Here is a 21,341-nt window from a genome sequence, read left to right as displayed (position 1 = left end):
AATTTTTGAGACGACCCCGCGGATTTCGAGGTGTTTAAAATTTTATTTTACGTCCGGCCAAATTGCTTGTATAAGCATACAATTAATCTGGATCCTGTATACCGGACGGGAGACTGCCTGGGACTTTTAATCGTACGCGCTAATTCGCGAGTCGAAACCGTACTGTTCAATTTGGATGTCTAATTAATGTTCTTTTATAGTTTTACTTCCTTAAGAAATATGGATAGGTGGGGACAGGGCGTTGGACCTGTTGCCATGCCGAAATTGCTGAACTTGCAATTTTGCAGGTGTAAGTTCAATGCACTATGTTGAAATGCATTCCTTTTTCTTTATTCTTAGAAAAGAACATTTTTTTTTAAATATTCTTTTAATTTTGGAAACAAATATTAATTTATTTATTTATTTTTCAAATTAATCTCTGAAAATAGGATTAATGTAAGTTGGAAATAATGGACATTTCAAAATTAGAAATTCCATTCTATTTTGTAGCCCTTTAAAAGGTTGCTACAATCCAACATTAAATTATTTGTCCCAATAATTATCTTAATATTGCATAGAAACCTTCTGCAAGTGTGCAATTTATGGCGGGCAAGGTTTATAAGCTAGGTCGATGCAAGGAAGCAAAACAATTAAATAATAAAATAATAAGAATGAATAATAGTAATAATAATAACCTAAAAATGTTCCCATCTATATAGATACCATAAAACTGTTAAATATAAATATTTTTAAATAAGACCGAGCCATCATTCACCCTGTATTTAAAGATTTAAAGAATTAAAAGATGCATTTTAATTTTTAAAAGACGATTACAATAGTATTCGCCATTGGTAAGAGGGAGAAAGAGCTACAGGACAGAAAGAGTACGCAATACTCTGTAAGAACAATATGTATGAGAGAGAACGTTTCAACGGTGTACATAATATTCTTTCTCTCTTGCACAATGTCAAGGGGAGCGCGGGGAGCCTTCACTCAACGCGTTGAGTGAAGCCTCTCGTCCATTCTTCATATCCATATATGTGCATATATATACATATATATATATATTCGTATGCATACATGTATCTTATTATTTTAATTCTAATTCTAATAATTAATAATTCCTTTTTAGCATTTTATTTTAAATAAAATAGGTAATACATATATATACATACATACACATACATATATACATGTACATATATACACATTTGTTCTTGTTAATATTGTTTATGCAATCATAGTATTTGAAATTGGCATCCTTTCGTTAATTGATCTACATCGTGTTTTCTGGAAGGCATGAAAACAAAATAGTTTAATTGCTGAAATTGTACTTTCAGACGGAAGAAAAGGCTTACGGTCTTTGACCCGAGTTCGTTTTCTGCGCGATTTTGAAACTGCTGATCATGCATCCTTAAGAAATGAATTCTAATAAAATATAAAATTTTGGAAAAATTTTTGTTACGGAAACGGCGTAACAAACCACCGTGGAAATTCCGTTTTTCGTCCCCGAAAACAAGTCGCAATGAAAATGAACTTGGGTTATGACATAAATTTCATGTCTTTCAGAAAGCGCAAACATATTTCATGTGATAAATGGTTTTCTTTTACATTTAAATTTTTAATTGTAGAACCATATTTAGGCAATTGAATGATAAATTGATTTTTTTTTTTATATTTGTTTTAAAGAGAAACATTTATCTCATGCATGTTTTCAAAATCACACATACAAAAACAATAAAGATCCACCTTAAATTAAGTATATCACTAATTTTGTTTAACCTATCCATTTTACCAGTGGAAGTTTAAAATAAACATTTAATGTTTTATAACAGGATACCTTACTTTAAAGAAAATCATTACTCTCATCCTTAATACATATTTTTAAAGAGATTAGAATTAACAACTTATGTCTTATTTTAGTCGCGAATCAAAACGGAGCATATATAAGGGTTTATTTTATGTAGTTAATGAATCGGCTATGAATTGAATTTCGGATGCTTTTATAAACCTGATTTAATTTAAACATTAAATTATGGATTAAATTCAAAAATTAGTATAATAGAAATATTGATTGATAAGATGTCAAGCAAAGAAACTTCTTGAATCATAATTATATTTCAGGAAATTCTCTTTTACTGTAAACTAAATTTATTTTTGCATATATAAGCACATATGTTTATATAATTAATTAGACACATGCGTATATATATGATGTTTAAAATATATCTAGGAAAAATATTTTTAAAGAAAATTTGAAAGGTAATTAATAATAATTAAAAAAAAATAAAAAGTGAATATGATGTATAATTGAACTGATAATGCATGTCAAGCAAAACAAAATTTTACTTAATAAAATTCTGTTTCTTTTTGTTAAATACGAACGTAAAAATTGAAACTGAATAAATTTATTCAGTTATATCATAGTTTATTTAGAAATTAAAATAAGTAAACCTAATAATTGCTTGAAATGCATTAACAATTTAATGAGTCAATACAGGTGATCTTATATCCGTTGGTTACAATTTTGACAAGGATGACTAAAGTTGACCTTACTTGCTTCTTCGGTGTGAATTTGTTGAAATGTTGTTTTGATAGTGACTCTTGAATGGCATACCTTTGACAATTTAGGTACGACTTAATATATTGGAATAAATTGTAGACAAAAAGGTTTGTTGATCTCAGCAGAATTTAGAGAATAGAAGGCTGATACAAAAATGTAGATTTACTGCAGCATATAATCTTTCTTAGTTTTAAAAGATTACAGTCTGTATATTAATTCCACATCATTATTCGGACTTCATAAGATTGTAAAATTTTACTAATCGATTGAGGCAGGAATTGACTCCCAGGCAGAATGTTCTAAATTAACCTCCAAATGGTTAATTTATCCAAATAGACGGAACTCTTCAGGAACTTCTATTAAGGCGCAGAATAGTCACAACAAGAATAGAATGGCTTTAGTCATCAACAGATTACTTCCACCCTAAAAATTGATGATGTTAATAATAGTTTTAATGAAAGATGATGGTTAAATTTAGCAACCATCATCCAAAATTTCATATACTTTGTGTGGTCAAATTACTTTCATATTGTCTTATTTTACCGCATTATTTCTATTATACGAGAGAAAGAAAAGAGCGAAATCATTCTTTTGATCATTTATACTCTTAGGGTATATTTGTATTTACGGTACTTGTGCGGGGATGATTATGATGCAACACCAAGTAACCTTTACCTGCCTTTCCGTAAGTGTCCCCTACTTAAGAGAGAATGACCATCAGTTTGACTCACTCTTAATTCTCTCAAATGCAAGTGACTATGTTGCTATTAATAATTGACTACCTTCTTTGTAACCTTTAATAACAAAGGTGAAAAAAATGGAGTAAAAAAAAATGTTAATTATTAATTTAAAAAAAAATAAAAAAATTGATTTTAAATTTTTAAGAGAAAAGAATATAAAGGGCAGTAAAATTATTAAGTAAATTAAAATCAAGTAAGGCGAATTTATACTTGTTCCTTCTGCCACCGCGGAATATTCCTGCAAATTTGTTTTCAGAAACAAAAGGAAAAATAAAAATAAATAATTTAGTATATTAAACAGAACAAAAAAAAATTAATCATTTTAAATCATTAATTTTCTCTTTCTTTACAGCGTGGAAAATTGATCTTCATGATTAAAATTCACAAATGCTAACTTCAGAAAAAAATATTTTATTTTAAGAAATGGTGGTTTTAATATTGTCAAGAAAATATTTCAAAATGAAACGAAATTGTTCGATAATAATCAAGGTCATACCAATTTTAATTAGTTATGATTTCAAGAGAGGGAATAGAATTCTAGATTTTAATATAAAATAATTATGATAGAATCAAAAACAAGAAAACAATAACCAATCAACCAATTGCAACAACCTCTTTAATATAAAATTTTTTTTTTTTTTTTTTTTTTTTAATATCTAAACAAATAAGTCAATAACGGCTAGGATCATATTACTAGATTTTATTTTAACTAAATCAATTATTTTTCATATATATATTTTCACTAAGATAATTGATAGATATAATTAAGTTATTGTTCATAAGTATTATTAATGATTAATTACTAAATATGTTTTAAATGTTTATTAATCAATTATAATTCTCGCAGCCAAAAAGAATAAATGAATAATAATAATAATAATAATAATAAGTAAAATAAGAAAATATATATATATATATATATATATATGCATATGCATACACACATACACATTTGTTTTGTTTATAAAATCAAGAAAATAGCTAACTTTATAAAATAATGACATTTTATTAATTGATTTACCTGAAAGTCATGAAAATAAAATAGTTTAATTGCTGAAATTGTACTTTCAGACGTAAGAAAAGACTTACGGTCTTTGAACCGAGTTCATTTTCTGCGCGCTTTCGAAATGCTGATCATGCATCCTTAAGAAATGAATTCTAATAAAATATAAAATTTTGGAAAAATTTTTGTTACGGAAATGGCGTAACAAACCACCGTGGAAATTTCGTTTTTCGTCCCCGAAAACAAGTCGCAATGAAAATGAACTTGGTTATGACATAAATTTCATGTCTTTCAGGAAGCGCAAACATACTTCATGTGGTAAATGGTTTTCTTTTACAGTTAAATTTGTAGTTTTATCGTAGAACAATAGTTGAATGTGAGCTTTGAATAACAATTTGATTTTTGTTTATTTGTTTGTTAGTCATCTGTATTAAAGAGAAACATTTACCTCATGCATGCTTTAAAAATCACACATACAAAAACAGTAAAAATCCACCTTAAATTAAGTATATCACTAATTTTGTTTAACCTATCCATTTTACCAGTGGAAGTTTAAAATAAACACTTAATGCTTTATAACAGGATACCTTAATTTAAAGAAAATCATTACTCTCATCCTTAATACATAATATAAAATACATTCATCGATTCAAGATTACAATCTTATGTTTTCTGAAAAACGATTACAATCAGACCTGTCGGAATGCAACGCTACTTTAAATAGTTTTTATAATTAATAATGTCCAACAAGAATTATTTTCACTTAGTTTTGAAATGTTGTACAATACCATAAAAATTGAATTATAAAATAATTTTATAAATTCTGTTGTACCAAAAAAATTAAAAATATCGAATTGCACTTCGGCAGGTTATACTGTAAATTTTAGACATCGGAGAAGTTTATTTATTTAGAAAGAGGATAATTTTAATAATTGCTTTTTAGTGTGTGTATTTTAAGTTTATACCCCTTTCTAAACAATTTATATTTTAGTCTGGAAAATTTTATAAGATTTACAATATTGTTTACGTGAAATAGTTGAATTTAATTTAGACAAATAATTTAGTAATTTAGATGCGTAAACATTAATTTTCCATTTTAACTGATAACACACGTCAAACGAATTTTAAATGTTTAACATATAAATAAAATAAGAATAAGAGAATTTTTGCCTCATTGTGTTATCTATTATCTATCAGAAGAGAAAGATACATTTATTTGAGGTGTGTTACCTTGTCTGATTTACCAAATAGCAATCGAATTAGGTTCGTTGATAAAAAAAACGAAAGAAGAAGAAAAGGACTCCTTCATCAGTGGGTTTTGAGTGACTGATGACGATCCACTTCTGGTTTTAAAATTTTGTTAAATGGGCCCTTGATTTGCTCATTCAGCTGAATATAAATATTCGAAATTATGTCTGTCATATTGGGAATAGAAGTTGCGTCATCAATTTTATTTAGACCTAAAATTTAGACAAAAATTGTTAATAATAGTTTCAGTGGAAAATAATGGTTAAAATTGGCAACCATTATTTTGTTATTACTTGTCAGGAATTTTGAGTTGTTTTCATGTATTCGTATAGTATGTCTTGGTCTACTGTGAATATTAACTGATTATATATATATTTTTTTATAACTTTGGTCTGAGATTGGGCACAAAGAGTATCAAGATTCATCCACGGTTAAAAGTGATGTTTACATCACCACCGCGGATAATTCCTGTCACAAATTCTCCACTAAATAAAATGCTTTATGAATTTTGTCTTATATTGTTAGGTAATGTTCAGAGTCTTCAGTGAGTCACGTTTCGTTATGTTGTATTCGTTAATTGTATTCGTCACGTCGAGAGGCAAGAATATTATTCATTATAAAATAAACAACATTCCTGCTATCAAAAAAAAAATATAAAAAAAAAGATATATTGCAAATAAAAACATAGCTCTCCATTTTGTCTCGAAGATACTCCAAAATTTCATATACTTTCTGTGGTCAAATTACTTTCATATTGTCTTATTTTTTTTTAAACTTATTTTAGCGCATTATTTCTACTATCCAAGAGAAAGAAAGGAGTGAAGTCATTCTTTTGATCACTTATACTTCTAGGGTGCATTTGTATTTACGGTACTTGTGCGGGGATGATTATGATGCAACACCAAGTAACCTTTACCTGCCTTTCCGTAAGCGTCCTCTAATTAAAAGAAAATGACCATCAGTCTGATTCATCCCTAATTCTCTCAAATGCAAGCGGCAAAATTGCTGTAAATAATTGACTACTTTCTTTTATAACCTTTAATAACAAAGGTGAAAAAGAAGTCATTAAAAAAAATGTTAATTATTAATTTAATTTATTAAAATTGATTTTAAATTTTGAAGAGAAAATAATATAAAGGAGCAATAAGATTATTAATAAAAATTATATTTTAATCGAAATTTATACATTTCTTTTTCGCCACCGCGGAATATTCCTGCGGCTTGTATAATAAAATTGTTTATAACTTCTAAAGGATTTATTTATTTTGATATTAAACAAAACAGTTATAATTGCAAGCAAAAATAACTTGAGAAAAATTATTCTGCATGATTATCAACATAAAAATTATATATATAAAATAAACTTTATTAAATGTAATGGTTTCCCTGTCATTCAGAGCTCGAGATTTCATTGAAAAATTCTGACCCTTTAGGATGCGATACAAAAGTTTAAATCCTTGTAACATGTGCCTTTATATTTAAATTTGAAATCTATATGTAATATGTGTATACTATTAATCTCAAGTGGTTTTGCTTTGTCATAATGCTTACTTTTATCCTTAGCGTATTCTAATTACCACAAAAGTGGAAAACTTTTGATATTTAAACTGTTTTGTGCTTTATACTTGAGAAATTTTTATTTATTATTTATTTTTTTTAATTCAAGAGTTACAGTAAAATATATAGAAATTGCAATATTTTATTTATGGATCACATAAACATGTGTCATTATTTATAGGTTAGAACGTCTAAATGATTTTCCTTACATTAAATTATAAATGGTCATTATTCATAATTATTTAAAGAATGTTAAAAAAAATTAACAAAGCAAAACCATTACAGAATTATTTAATTAAAATACTTTAAAATACTGATTATTCTAATGTAAGTAAATGTGGTTACAAGTTACATGATTTACATAATATCTTTAGGAACAAAAAAAAGAACTCTTGTAATAAAAATAAATTCCTTTAAAATTAAATTGATTTTAGTAATGATTCTTTCAGTAATTTTATCATCAAATAATAAATTAAAAAAGCTAACGCAGGCTACAGCACAAGAGGGAAAGGGATATAAAATGCTTTACACGCAGTACTAGTATAGTACGAATACAGTAACCGTACGATACTCTAAATTACAAAAACCTTAGTATACCATACAATCACCGTACCCGCACTACACCAGTATATCATACTGGTACGACATACCAGTGTAGTACCCGTTGCTGTACAAAGGCAGATGGCGAGCACAGTACCAGTACGACTCATACGCCATACTTGCACTGTACATGCATCGTACCAGTACACTGGTCAACTGGGTAATTATAAGTTTAGATTTCTTTCCGCCACCGCGGAATATTCCTGCAAATTTGTTGCGAGAATAGAGAAAGAGAGAGAAAACTAAATAAGCAAACAAAACAAAAATTAATCATTTAAAATTTTTGTAAATCATTAATAATGGTATTAATGATTTTGTGAAAATTAAAAGAGTGTATGTGTAATTTATCTTTACAATGGTGAAAAAAAAATAAAATTTTTTTTTGTTTTTAGAAAATACAAGAACATGTATTTATGATAAAACAAAATTGTTCCATAATTATTAAGGCCATATCAATCTTAATTAATTATAATTTCAATCGTTTTTATTCTTTAGTAGTATTTTTTTTTATTAATTTAGAAGTAAAAGAGGGAATAGAAAAAGAAATACAATTCTGGATTTTAATATAAACACAACTGTGATTCAACAAAAGGATATAATAATCAATAATCAATTACAAAAACCTTTAATATTCAAATTTTAATATCGAAATAAATTAAAAACGGCTAGGATCATGGTATCTAACTAAGTTTTATTTTTGACTACAATCAATTATGTATTTATATATTTTTACATATATTCGTCATCAATTAAGATAAACGATAGATACAAAAAAAAATTATAAATTTGTTAATTCGGTTATTTATGATTATTATTATTGTTTAACTACTAGATAAGTAAAATATTTATTAGTTGATTATATTATTTTTATAATATGATTATTCAATCAATGATTAAAGAAATGATACAAGGCCGATTATCCACCCGAATTTAGATAATCAAATTTATTCTCATTTTACCCCTATATCATTAACATATAACAATCATATTTGTTCATTATATTATATTATTTATAACTGTAATATTAATTACTTTACAAATAAATTCTATTTACATTTATTTATTAATTATACTTAATAATATTTTATAAAGATACTGTTATTAATTATTCGTTTAATTTATTTACTGAATGATTATAATTTTACTAATTGTTTATTATAATTTCATTTACGCATGTTTTTTGTTTATACTAAAACTTCTAACCTAAGAATTTTACTAGAAATATATTTTTCTTTTATATATATATATATATATATATATATATTTTAATTAATTAATTTTTTTTAATGTTCTAATTTATTATAATTTGATGATTTTAGAAACAAAAAAAATGCGATCCGAGTTTAAATTTTAACTCTATTTTTATTTTATCACTTAATTTAAAAATCATATTTATTAACTATGATATATTTAATATATATATTATTATATTATTTATAATCGTAATATTGATTATTTTACTTAAATAAATGTTATTTGTTTACATTTATTTATTAATTTCTCTTAATATTAACTTTGTTAATATTACTTCAATTCATATTCAATTATATTGCTAAATATATATATACTTTTATTTTTACTTAATAATTTATTAAATTTATAATTTTAATTTTATAAGTGATTCTAGAAATAATACAAAACCAGCCATCCACCCGAACTTAGATGGTTAGTTTTGCTATCATATCTTTTATATTTAAAAAATTTTTAATTATATTTATTGATTATATTATTTTTATTATTATTATTATATATATTTTTTTTATGTAATATCGATTATCTTGTTTTATTGTTATTTGTACAATTAAGTTTTACTTTCATTTATTTTTATTTACTTGTCGATTACTATTTAAAAAAAAATTATTTACAGTTTAGCCGACATTCAAAATTTACTCGATACTACAACTTGATTGACTTAATTTTATTTATTGAAGTTGATGTTTTGATTTATCATGATTATTAAATCCCTTGAAAGAATCACAAATATTTTAATTTTTATTGTAACTGTTTTTCTTTTCCATTAATAAAAGACATTTATTAAGTGTTAGTAAAAAAAAATAAAAATAAATTTTTAGTTTTATTATATTGAAATATTAATTTTCAAGAAAGAAAAAAAAATAATAAAAAAAAATAATAATTTAACAAATTGTTATTTACTATTAGTTGTATTAGAATATTTCTTAAAAATTATGCGGAAAGATTCTAATTACAAGGACACAGTGTGACCCAGTGTACTCGCGTATAAAGAGTAACACGTCTTTCTTTGTAACCTGATACGTGAAGAATGATGACAAAGACTTTCTTGCATTTAATAGAGGAAATAAGAAAACAATGATAGAATTTAGATCAAACCCTTTTTTTTAGGAACCAAAGAAATTTTAAATTAAAAAATTTTAAAAAAAATTTTAATTGACAAAATTTATATATTTTTATAAAATTAGATATTTCTGAATTCCAAATGACAGGTTTCTTTTCAACTGTTTTTTTTAATTGATAGAATAAAATTGGAGTTGCGCTATTGTTTATATTGCCATTAGAAAAATATTTTTTTTTATGAATAATTAAATTATTCCTGGAGACAAATTGGAGAGCATTATAAACTAATTGGTTTAAACCAATTAGTTTACAACTGGTATTTTATTCATTTGCATACAAAAAAAATAAGATGAAATAAGGAAAAGCATATAAGGAAAAATATTTTCCCTTCTTTCCCGATTCTAATTCCATTTTTAAATTAGTGATTATTTTTCATCTCTATCGCGGAATATTCCTTGTAACTTGCATGGAATACGCATGATAAAAAAAAATGGAAATAGAAGCATGAAAATACTTATTTTCTTATAATATGTGATTCTAAATTTTGAGTCTGTGTTAAAACAGAAAAGTCCAAAATTAAAAAAAAAAGAAATTCCCCAAAAAAAAATTAGAGAAAAATTGTTAGTTGGAAAATGAAAGGTTGCAGGGAAAATTGTCTGAGAGATGGTAGAGTTTCAGAAAATTTTACCGCTTTTCCATCTAATGAAAAATTTCCTTCTGTTTATTTATAAGTACAAGTATAGATTGATTTGATTAGAATTGTCATATTTGATTTTCTCTTTAGTCTATTCTTTCTGCCAGTTCTCTTTCCTCTTTGTCTAAAATTATTTGACATTGTGATTTATCATAGTAACAAAAAAAATTCTTCTCATTCTCTCACAACAAATAAAATATTTTTAGGATTATTTTGTAATAGAATTTCGGAGACTTGTCTTCCATTGAGCGAATCACGGAGACTTGTCGTCACGGACTATCTATAACAAAATTAAAATTAAAAATTAAACGTCTAGTTTGAATTTTTAATTTATATAAAAAAAAATACTTTTACTTGAGAGAGAATAATTAGAGAATTTATTTAAGAATGGAAATTAAACAACACCTTATTCTTTTCATAGAGTAATCTATTATTTTTAGGATTATTTTGTGATAGAATTTCGGAGACTTGTCTTCCAGTGAGCGAATCACGGAGACTTGTCGTCACGGACTATCTATAACAAAATTAAAAATTAAAAATTAAACGTTTAGTTTGAATTTGAATTTTTTTTTTGAGAAAAGAAAAAAAAATTATATTTCACTCAAAAAGAATAATTAGAGAATTTACTTAAAATAGACCAAAACACTTATTCTCTCAACAAAAAGGAATGTATTATTTAGGATAATGTTAAGAGTAGAATTTCGGAGACATGTCTTCCAGTGAGCGAATCACGGAGACTTGTCGTCACGGACTATCTACAATTAAGGTCCCAAAATTGAATTAAAATAATTTTTAATTCTATTTCAACATACCCATTGTTAGAAAGAAGGTGGTGATATAGAGAAATTTGAAAATTTAAAAATAAGAAAGAATTATTAAGTGAAAATTTCGAAAGGAGACAGAAATCCCTTATAAGAAAAATTCCTCCCTTAAATTCTGAGGGGTAGCAACGTCAGGAAAAATCCCACCGCTGCCACCATCAGTTTGTTACGAACCGATAAAAATATTTTAAATAATTTGAATAATTGTTTATTATAAAAATTATTTTTGGGCTTTTGAGCTGGCCCTATTTTTATAGTTCGGCGGAGGAGACCAAACTGCCAGAGCGTAAACTCTGTTTATCTTATTGGGACACGTTATTCCTGGTTACTTTTAACATTCAGAATTTTAATTAGAGGAGGGGGGGTAAGGAAGATAAAGAAATTAATAGAGAGAAAATTAAGAATAATAATTATAAATTTATTATAATAAAAAGGAAAAAAATTCAATCCACCTCTCATACAATTTGGGGGGGGGGGTGAAATTTGATTAGTCCAGAACGATACAGTACTTACCGTTGCTGGATATTAAATCTACCGCCAGAACTTTCCGACGGGCGAAGATAATTCACCACACACTCACACGTGCACAACTTATTGTTTTTTTTTCTTAGTTTCCTAAACCACTAAAATAGGGCGGACGCGGCTACACCGTAAAACCGGCCGGTCATTTGACAAGAAAGAAAATTTTTAATTTATTTAAATAAAATCTCCCCCTTCACTATTTTAGCTTTAAGTGGCCCCGCGGATTTCGAGTTAAGAATTTTATTTTCGTCCGGCCAAATTGCTTGTATAAACATACAACCAATTTGGATCCTGTATACCGGACGGGAACGTTACGGATAATATTATTTTTATTCCGACAGAGATTGAGTCTCTGTGCCGTGGGAAACCGTACTGAACAATTTAGATGTCTAATTAATGTGCTTTTATAGTTTTACTTCCTTAAGAAATATTGAAAGGTGGGGACAGGGCGTTGGACCTGTTGCCATGCCAAAATTGCTGAACTTGCATTTTATGGAATCGGTTCATTGCACTATGTTGAAATAAATTCCTTTTCTTGTATTCTTAGAAAAGAATATATTTTAATATTCTTTTAATTATTGAAACAATTTTTAATTTGTTTATTTAATTTTTCAAATTAATCTCTTAAAATAGGATTAATGTAAGTTGGAAATAATGGACATTTCAAAAATAGAAATTCCATTCTATCTTGTAGCCCTTTAAAGGTTCTTACAAATCTAACATTAATTTATTTGTAATGCATTGGAACCTTCCGCAAGTTTGCAATTTATGGCGGGCAATGTTTATAAGCTAGGTTGATACAGGGAAGCAAAAAAAAAAGGATAAATTATAATTTATAAATAATTAAATAAAACCTAACCGTTCCCATCTATATAAATATCGTAAAGTTGTTAAATATATAAATATTTTAATTAAGACCGGGCCATCATTCACCCTATTTTCAAGATTTAGAAAATTAAAAGAATGCATTTAAAAGATGATTAAATTCGCCATTAGTGAGAGAGAGAAAGAACTACAGGACAGAAAGAGTACGCAATACTCTGTAAGAACAATATGTATGAGAGAGAACGTTTCAATGCTATACATAGTATTCCTTCTCTCTCGCACAAAGTCAAGGGGAGCGCGGGGAGCCTTCACTCAACGCGTTGAGTGAAGCCTCTCGTCCATTCTTCATATCCATATTATGTATATATATATATTATATTATATATTCTATTATTTAATTCTGATAGTTAATACCTTTCCCTTTACATTTTGTTTTAAACAATAATATATATATGCATATGCATATGCATACACACATACACATTTGTTTTGTTTATGAAATCAAGAAAATAGCTAACTTTATAAAATAATGACATTTCATTAATTGATTTACCTAAAAGTCATGAAAATAAAATAGTTTAATTGCTGAAATTGTACTTTTAGACGTAAGAAAAGGCTTACGGTCTTTGAACCGAGTTCATTTTCTGCGCGATTTCGAAATGCTGATCATGCATCCTTAAGAAATGAATTCTAATAAAATATAAAATTTTGGAAAAATTTTTGTTACGGAAATGGCGTAACACTACCCACCATCCAAGAGGCAATAGGAAATAAAACAATAAGAGCCTATGTCAAAACCAAACATGACTATCTTATTATTGATGAAGAACAGCACACCTATCTTTTACTCACAGAGCGAGACTGGAAATCCTGTAAATCAACATCATACCACGCTTGTTTGAACGGAATCCCCATCTACGATTTGAAGGAGAGACCAGCCTGTGAACCATCGCTTTTAATTAATCCAACTCTAGACAACCTAAGAACATGTGAGATTCAAATTACTGTTAATTCTGAGTCCTTCTGGAAGCCGTTAACCACTCTTTCCAGCTGGCTAGACTCTTTTTCTAAGATGGAAGATGTAGTGATTATTTGTCATTCCATGACCCCTATCAAGATTAACCTTAATGGAACCGGTATCTTGAAATTGGCACCTGGCTGCATGGCAAGGACCCAGGACACAATAATCCCAGCAACTATTTCTCAGGTTGGGCAAACAGAAATCATCTATGAACCCGACCTGCATCTGAATTTGACTAAATTATCCCCAGTAATTCTCAACTACGGTCACTTGTTAACCATGACCAACGACAACAATCAAAAGGAAGAAGTGGCTGATCCGAAATTTTCCACCTTCAGGGTGAACTCCCAAACATTGGATGAGCTGGAACAACAACTGGAGGATCTTGCCATTAAAAGGCACATTGGAAAAAATCAAACAGTCCTTGTTTACTCATCTTATATAGGACTGTTGTTACGATGCATTCTCCTCATATTTTCTCTTTGTCAATTACGCACGAGAACAATAATCTCCAAATTGGTTGGTTTCTTGAACAGAAAATCAACAAAGGGCCATATTGAAGTTTCAAGAAGAAGGAGAAGAAGAATCAGCCTGCCCGAGGACAAAATAGTTGAAGCACAGGAACCAACAACTTCAGGATTAACTCTAGAATCAAAAGAGTTATATTCTGTCATTGAGAGAGGAGATAAGTCTGCTACGTCCGAAGATTCATCATCACCGAAGATCAGATGACTGACAACGCCCAGACCAAAACAACATCTCGAACAACTGCAGCAGATCGAGAAGGCAGAACTGAAAGATGCTCTTCGATCAACACGAGTATCATTCCTCGCCTTACCGAAGACCACTGTGAAGATGCGGATTCAACTTCCAACACAGAAGCTCCAACCAGCGTAAAAATTGCTATTATACGCAAGTAAAAAAAAAACCCAAGAACGTGTTCCCCTCTTGATCCAAAAATTAAAAGGAGGAGAGCAAGAAAATTAAAAGTGAAAAGCTAAAAAAAAATCTCTAATTTTGAGCTCGTTTAGGTAATGATTTTCACTTCCTTACATTTCGTCGAATTGAAGTTTTTACTTCTGTTAACGTTCGTTATAATTCGGTTATAAAATCTAAGTTGATTAAGTAAATATGTTAATTAACTTGCTCTCCGCTTTGGCATTAGAAATGCCCCAAGTCCTTAACTGACTAAATTCAGATAGACGAAGGGAGAGAGGAAGACTTAGTAGTTTAATTTAAAAAAAAATTTTTAATTGATTTTTTTTAGGAGCACGTCGATGCTTTAAATAATCGATATGCCCGCCCCGTTTTCCCTCTCCTCTTGTCTTTTCGTTTGTCTTGACTGTAGGATTGTGCCTTCCCAAAAGGAGGGAGAATAAAAGAAAAAGGGAATTTTTGTCTTTTGATGCAAATCTATTTTTTTAAAAATTCTGTTTTCTCCGTCCTTTTCTGAAAATGGTTTTACACACCACTTAATTAAACCTTTCTACGCTATGACAATGAATTGATATTGTCTCTACAAAAAGATCGCCTTTTGGTGCAAATCGATGTTTTAAAAGATCAGTTCTCTGTCCTTTTCTGAGAACGGTTTTATACATTTACTTAATTCTCTGTCCTTCTTCAGGAAGAGCTTTATAAATTATACAGGCCTTTAAAAAGACCTCATTCCCCGAAAGATTCATTTTCTCCTCATCATTCCCCACTTTCTTGTTCATTGTTATAAAAATTTCCCTCAATTTTTCTATCTCTCCATCATCATCATTAATCTGAAAACTTCCTTCTTGAAATCATCCACTGTATCATTTATTCTACTGCCGCCTTTGTTCTCTATCACTTCACTTTCACTCCTTTCCACTACAACTTTTTCACTTTCACTCCTGTCTATTACTTTTTCAATTTTTCTCCTGTTCGTTACCTTTTCACTTCCACTTCTGTCCATCACTTTTTCGCTTTTCCTCTCCATTTCGAGAAAAGAAAAGAAGAAGTATTTAAAAAAAAAAAAGAAAACCACACGAAGTAATTAGTTTCTCGATTGTCGACGAACTGATCTGCGGGGACCTGCGTCTGGACCTCGGCGACATCGAGCCCTTATCACGGTAATTCTATACCAAAACATAAAATCACCGTGACTAAGAACGCACTATAAGAAATACATTGTAACTTCTTATAGTGTGTTAAAAGAAAGAAAATTCTCTTTTAACGACTCTATTAAAATTTGTAAAGAGAAAGAATAAAGAAGGGCCTGTTTTCCTGAAACTCGTAAAATTACACGCACCCTAACTTCGTTTCCACCGCAGTCAGTTTTCGGGGACGAAAACGGAATATTCACGGTGGGTTGTTACGGTATAACCTAACATTAGCTTAAACTTAAAATTAATAATTGATTCCTTAATTTTTTTTGCTAATTTTTCAAATTAATATTAAAATTCCCTCCCCACATTTCTTTTTTTAAACCTATGCTCATCTGAAAGGTGATATCCTGAGATATCACAAAGCATAAGCCTACATCAGCACCGCACCGGAAACGAAGTTGGGTTATTTAAACGCATCTATTATAACTAGAAATAAAAGACTAGTTAAGTAAAATTTATGATTTGCAGGAACTCATTAAAATAATATTATTATAATTTTATACATATATATCGTACGAGCAATATTTTATCCGGATGTCTTGGGGTTTGCCCTGAAATATCCCGCGATATTCCATATATTTTAGTGTTTAATATTATAGAAATTACGTGTGGATATCCTGTGATATCCCGTATATTTTTAGTTCGGATATCCTTGGATATCCCGTATATTTTAGTTTTAAATATTATAGGAACTACTTGGAATGTCCTACATTTTAGTTTAAAAAATAAATTATAGGAATTGCATGTGGATATCCTGGGATATCTTATATGTTTTTAGTTCGGACATCGTGGGGATTGCTTGCAAATGTCCTTGGACATTCTATAAAATTTTTGGTCTGGATATCTTGGGGTTTACCCTGAAATATCCCGGGATATTCCGTATATTTTAGTGTTTAATATTATAGAAATTACATGTGGATATCCTGGAGTATCCTGTATGTTTTTAATTCAAACATCTTGGGGTTTACCCTGAAATATCCCAGGATATTCCGTATATTTTGGTGTTTAATATTATAAAAATTACATGTGTATACCATGGAGTATCCTTGGATATCCCGTATATTTTGGTTTTGAAAATTATAAGGAATTACATGTGGATATCCTGTATATTTTAGTTCGGATATCCTGAGGTTTACCATGGAGTTTCCTTGGATATCCCGTATGTTTTTACTTTGGGTATCATAGAAATTACTCTGGGATGTCCTGGAATATTCTGCATATTGCTGTTGTTTTATTGCGTACACTTTAAAAGTAATTTTTATGTAAGGTAAAATTGTAATTTAAACTTTAAAACTTTAAAACTTTTAAACCTATACATCTTTGGGTGACTATGGCAACACGCACGCATACATATAATTCCTTAAGACAGCACTAGCATAGCGGCACGCACACATACATTTTACGTACGGTATAGACCACTCATACATAGTTGGCCTCTACTCGTTGCTTCTTCTCTTTCTTTCCATCCTTCCCTTCTCCCCTGGGCCCCACGTGCTCGAAAACCAAACGCACGTGCATGATTCAAGCTGACATTATTTCTTTTAAAGCTCAAAGAAATAATAAAGGAATTATTTTATCTCTAAATTATTTAATTTAAAATTGTTGCACCCCTTAAAATTACGTTGTGTTTCTAAGGTTATTAAACAATTATAACCAGAGCACCAGCACTAATTATTAGTGCAATTTTGTTAATATAATTTTAATTATTTATTAATAAAATTAATAAACAATTTTTTTTTTTAATTTTCATTTTTGATTTTTTTTATTATTGATTTTTTTTTATTATTATTGAATTTTTACTGGAATTATAAAAAAAAATAATAATTCCAGAAAAATATCAAATTTCACTTTTCTCGCCTGCTAAACAAACGCACGTGCGATGAATTGGATTGAATACTATTTCTTTTCCAGTGCAACCAAATTAAAGGGAAATTACTTATTTAAATTTTCCTTTATACACACTTCAAAATTATATCGTGTTTCTTAGTTATTGAACAATTATAACTAGAACACTAGCACTAATTTTAGTGCAAATTATTTATAATTATAAATAATTTTAATTAATTTTTTTGAAATAATTAATAAAAATTAATAAACAATTTAATTTTTTTTATACTTTTTGGAATTATTTTAAAATAATAATTCCAGAAAAGTATCAAATTTTTCCTGACGGCTTTCCGTTCTTACGCTAAGCGTGAGATTCGCAAGTCAGCAAAATCTTCTTGACCAATGGGCCTTAAGTTCCAACCCTACTTCTACTCCCACAACCACCTCTTCTAATCCAAATCTTCCCCCAGATTTAGAAGCAAGGACTAGAGGAGCAATTAACGTTTTCAAAATTTGCAGTACAATTTTCGCCTTGTTAGTCAGCTCCTCGCGGAGGCATAAACGCATTGCGAATTGCCGGGACTCGCCCGTCTGTTAATCGGCCCCTTGTCTAAAAAGACCACTACAAGATAGTGTCTAAGATTTTAGGACAGACTAAAATAAATAAAAAGGCAAAAGCTTCACAAGTGAAGCCCGACCCTATTTAATTATTTTTCGTTTCCTTAAAGTTTTAAATACTAATTTTGGATTCGAATCAATAATTAAACACAACAAAGATAAAACTTCAAAATTAATTAAAGGTGTTAATAATAAATTCAGTGCGTGTGTGTGCGTGAAGTTCAGAGTTTCCCCTTTTCTTTTGAGTTTTATTCTTGCGTGTGTGGTGCTTAGGCCGCCCAAAATTGAGAGGCCTAGTGAGAGTAAAAACAATAAAAGGAATTTTCGCCCGTCGAGCATCTCAAAACTCGGCGGTAGGATAAGGTCACTATAACATTAAAGAATGAAAGGAGATCGAGTGAGTAATTGTATCGTTCCGTATTATAATTTTCTCTTTGTATCTTTCTGTAGTTTTTCTGTTTAAAGTTATAATAAATTGTAAATTTTCATTTTAAAATTTTCTGTTTTCTTATTGTCTTTTAACTTTCCTTTTTCATATTAAATTCTTAAACTATTTAATTTAAAATTTCAAAATGATGTTGCTTGGTGAACTCTTTTAAAAGAGATAAACGGACCCCATAAAATAAAAACAGGACCATCCGGCCCTGGCAGCTTGATATCCTCCAACGAACCTCCGCAGGCGCGCGGTAAACTTAATTTCATCGCTCAACATTTTAATTTTTATTCTTCGAATTTTTGATTTCTAGATTATCTTTCTTGATTTTAATAATTTAAAATAATAATAATTTTCGGTTCGTAACACCTCAAGTTATTTATTTTGAGTCCGGATAATTGGAATTCTACTGTACTCTGAAGTTTCGCTTTCGAGCTTCTTATAAAGGTCGACTCGGCTCACCCTCAAACTGATTAGGCTCGGCTTGAAAAACGAAAAGCTCAAAAATAGTCAGTCGAGCTTTTTGCACACCTCTTGTCATTATTTTCAATAATGCAGTGTGTTAAACACACTGTTACACTAATAAAGTTCATCTAAAAGGTTTTTGAAATCCTTTCACTTTCAATTTAATTTTACGAAATTTCAATTAATCATATAATTGTAAAATTATTCGCTCAATAATTCTTAAGTAGAAATCTTATGAATATTCTTTAAACAAAACATTACATATTTCTGCATCTTAATATTTTTGTAGAAAACTTTCAATTTTTATAAGGAAAATGATTTCTATTTTTCAATTACAATTATTGTTTTAATAAAATTGATAATTTTTTAAAAAGAGAGGAAATAATGTTCTTAAATTCTATTGGTCAATTACAATAAAATTTTTTAACAAACTAATTTTTATTATAATTCTAATTAAAAAAAATTTAATTTTAAACTTTCTGTAAACATTAAAATATTATTTATTGGGACATTCCACGTCAACACGGACAGAGCTCTAAACAAAAATTGCTTTAATGGATTTAAACGTTCTAGGGCTTAAAAGATTTCCTCGTTCATGTACTTTAAGATGCCGATGGGCGTTTTTTGCAAAATTCCATTTCCGATGCCAATAGAACTGTCAAAAGTCAAAAGGTCCAAAAATCTCAAAATACTTTTATGAATTAAAAGCAAAAAACGAGGTAAATTATTCTGTAACTCATTCTTTATCAGTTTTTAGGGTTCCCGAATATAAATCTAAAGTTTTTTTTTTAAAATCCAAAATGGCGAAATCAATATGGCGGACAAAATTCAAATTTGATCAGATTCGATTAAAACTTGTTATTCGGGGGTTTTTAGGGTCGCTGATTACGAATCTGAAGTCACTTTTTAAAAATTCAAAATGGCGGATCCAATATGGCGGAAAAAATTTTCAAATTTGATCCGATTCCCTTAAAACGTGTTACTCGGGGGCTTTTGGGGTCGCAGATTATGAATATGAAGTTACTTTGTAGAAATTCAAAATGGCGGATCAAATTTTTTAATTTGATCAGATTTAATTAAAAAGTGTTACTCGGTGGTTTTTAGCGTATCTGATTATGAATTTGAAGTCTCAAACACAAAGTAACTTTATATTCATAATCTGCGACCCTAAAAGCCCCCGAGTAACACGTTTTAAGGGAATCGGATCAAATTTAAAAAATTTTTCCGCCATATTGGATCCGCCATTTTGAATTTTTAAAAAGTGACTTCAGATTCGTAATCAGCGACCCTAAAAACCCCCGAGTAACAAGTTTTAATCGAATCTGATCAAATTTGAATTTTGTCCGCCATATTGAATTCGCCATTTTGGATTTTAAAAAAAAACTTTAGATTTATATTCGGGAACCCTAAAAACTGATAAAGAATGAGTTACAGAATAATTTACCTCGTTTTTTGCTTTTAATTCATAAAAGTATTTTGAGATTTTTGGACCTTTTGACTTTTGACAGTTCTATTGGCATCGGAAATGGAATTTTGCAAAAAACGCCCATCGGCATCTTAAAGTACATGAACGTAGAAATCTTTTAAGCCCTAGAACGTTTAAATCCATCAAAGCAATTTTTGTTTAGAGCTCTGTCCGTGTTGACGTGGAATGTCCCTTATATAAAACATGTTTATTTGTGTATTATTTTTATACTCACATTTTGATCCGTCGAGCTCATGATTGATTTTAGAGCACCCAAAAACAGCGCTGCCAGTTTGAATCTGTTAAAAAATCCAATTATTAAAATAATAAGAATAAAAGAAAAGTAATGTGAACGATTAAAAATTAAGTTTAAGCTAAAAGCCAAAATAAGCATTGACCATCTCTCTCAGCATTCTGGGAGAAATGAAAATATTTTATTTTTCGTTACTTTAAAGTTGAGATTTCAATGATTAATTATTAATAAAAGATTACACAAAACTCGCTTTTTCGTCATT

Source organism: Leptopilina heterotoma, unplaced genomic scaffold, assembly GCF_015476425.1.
Source record: "Leptopilina heterotoma isolate Lh14 unplaced genomic scaffold, ASM1547642v1 Lhet_173, whole genome shotgun sequence".
Taxonomy (NCBI): domain Eukaryota; kingdom Metazoa; phylum Arthropoda; class Insecta; order Hymenoptera; family Figitidae; genus Leptopilina; species Leptopilina heterotoma.
This window is presented reverse-complemented; position numbering follows the sequence as displayed.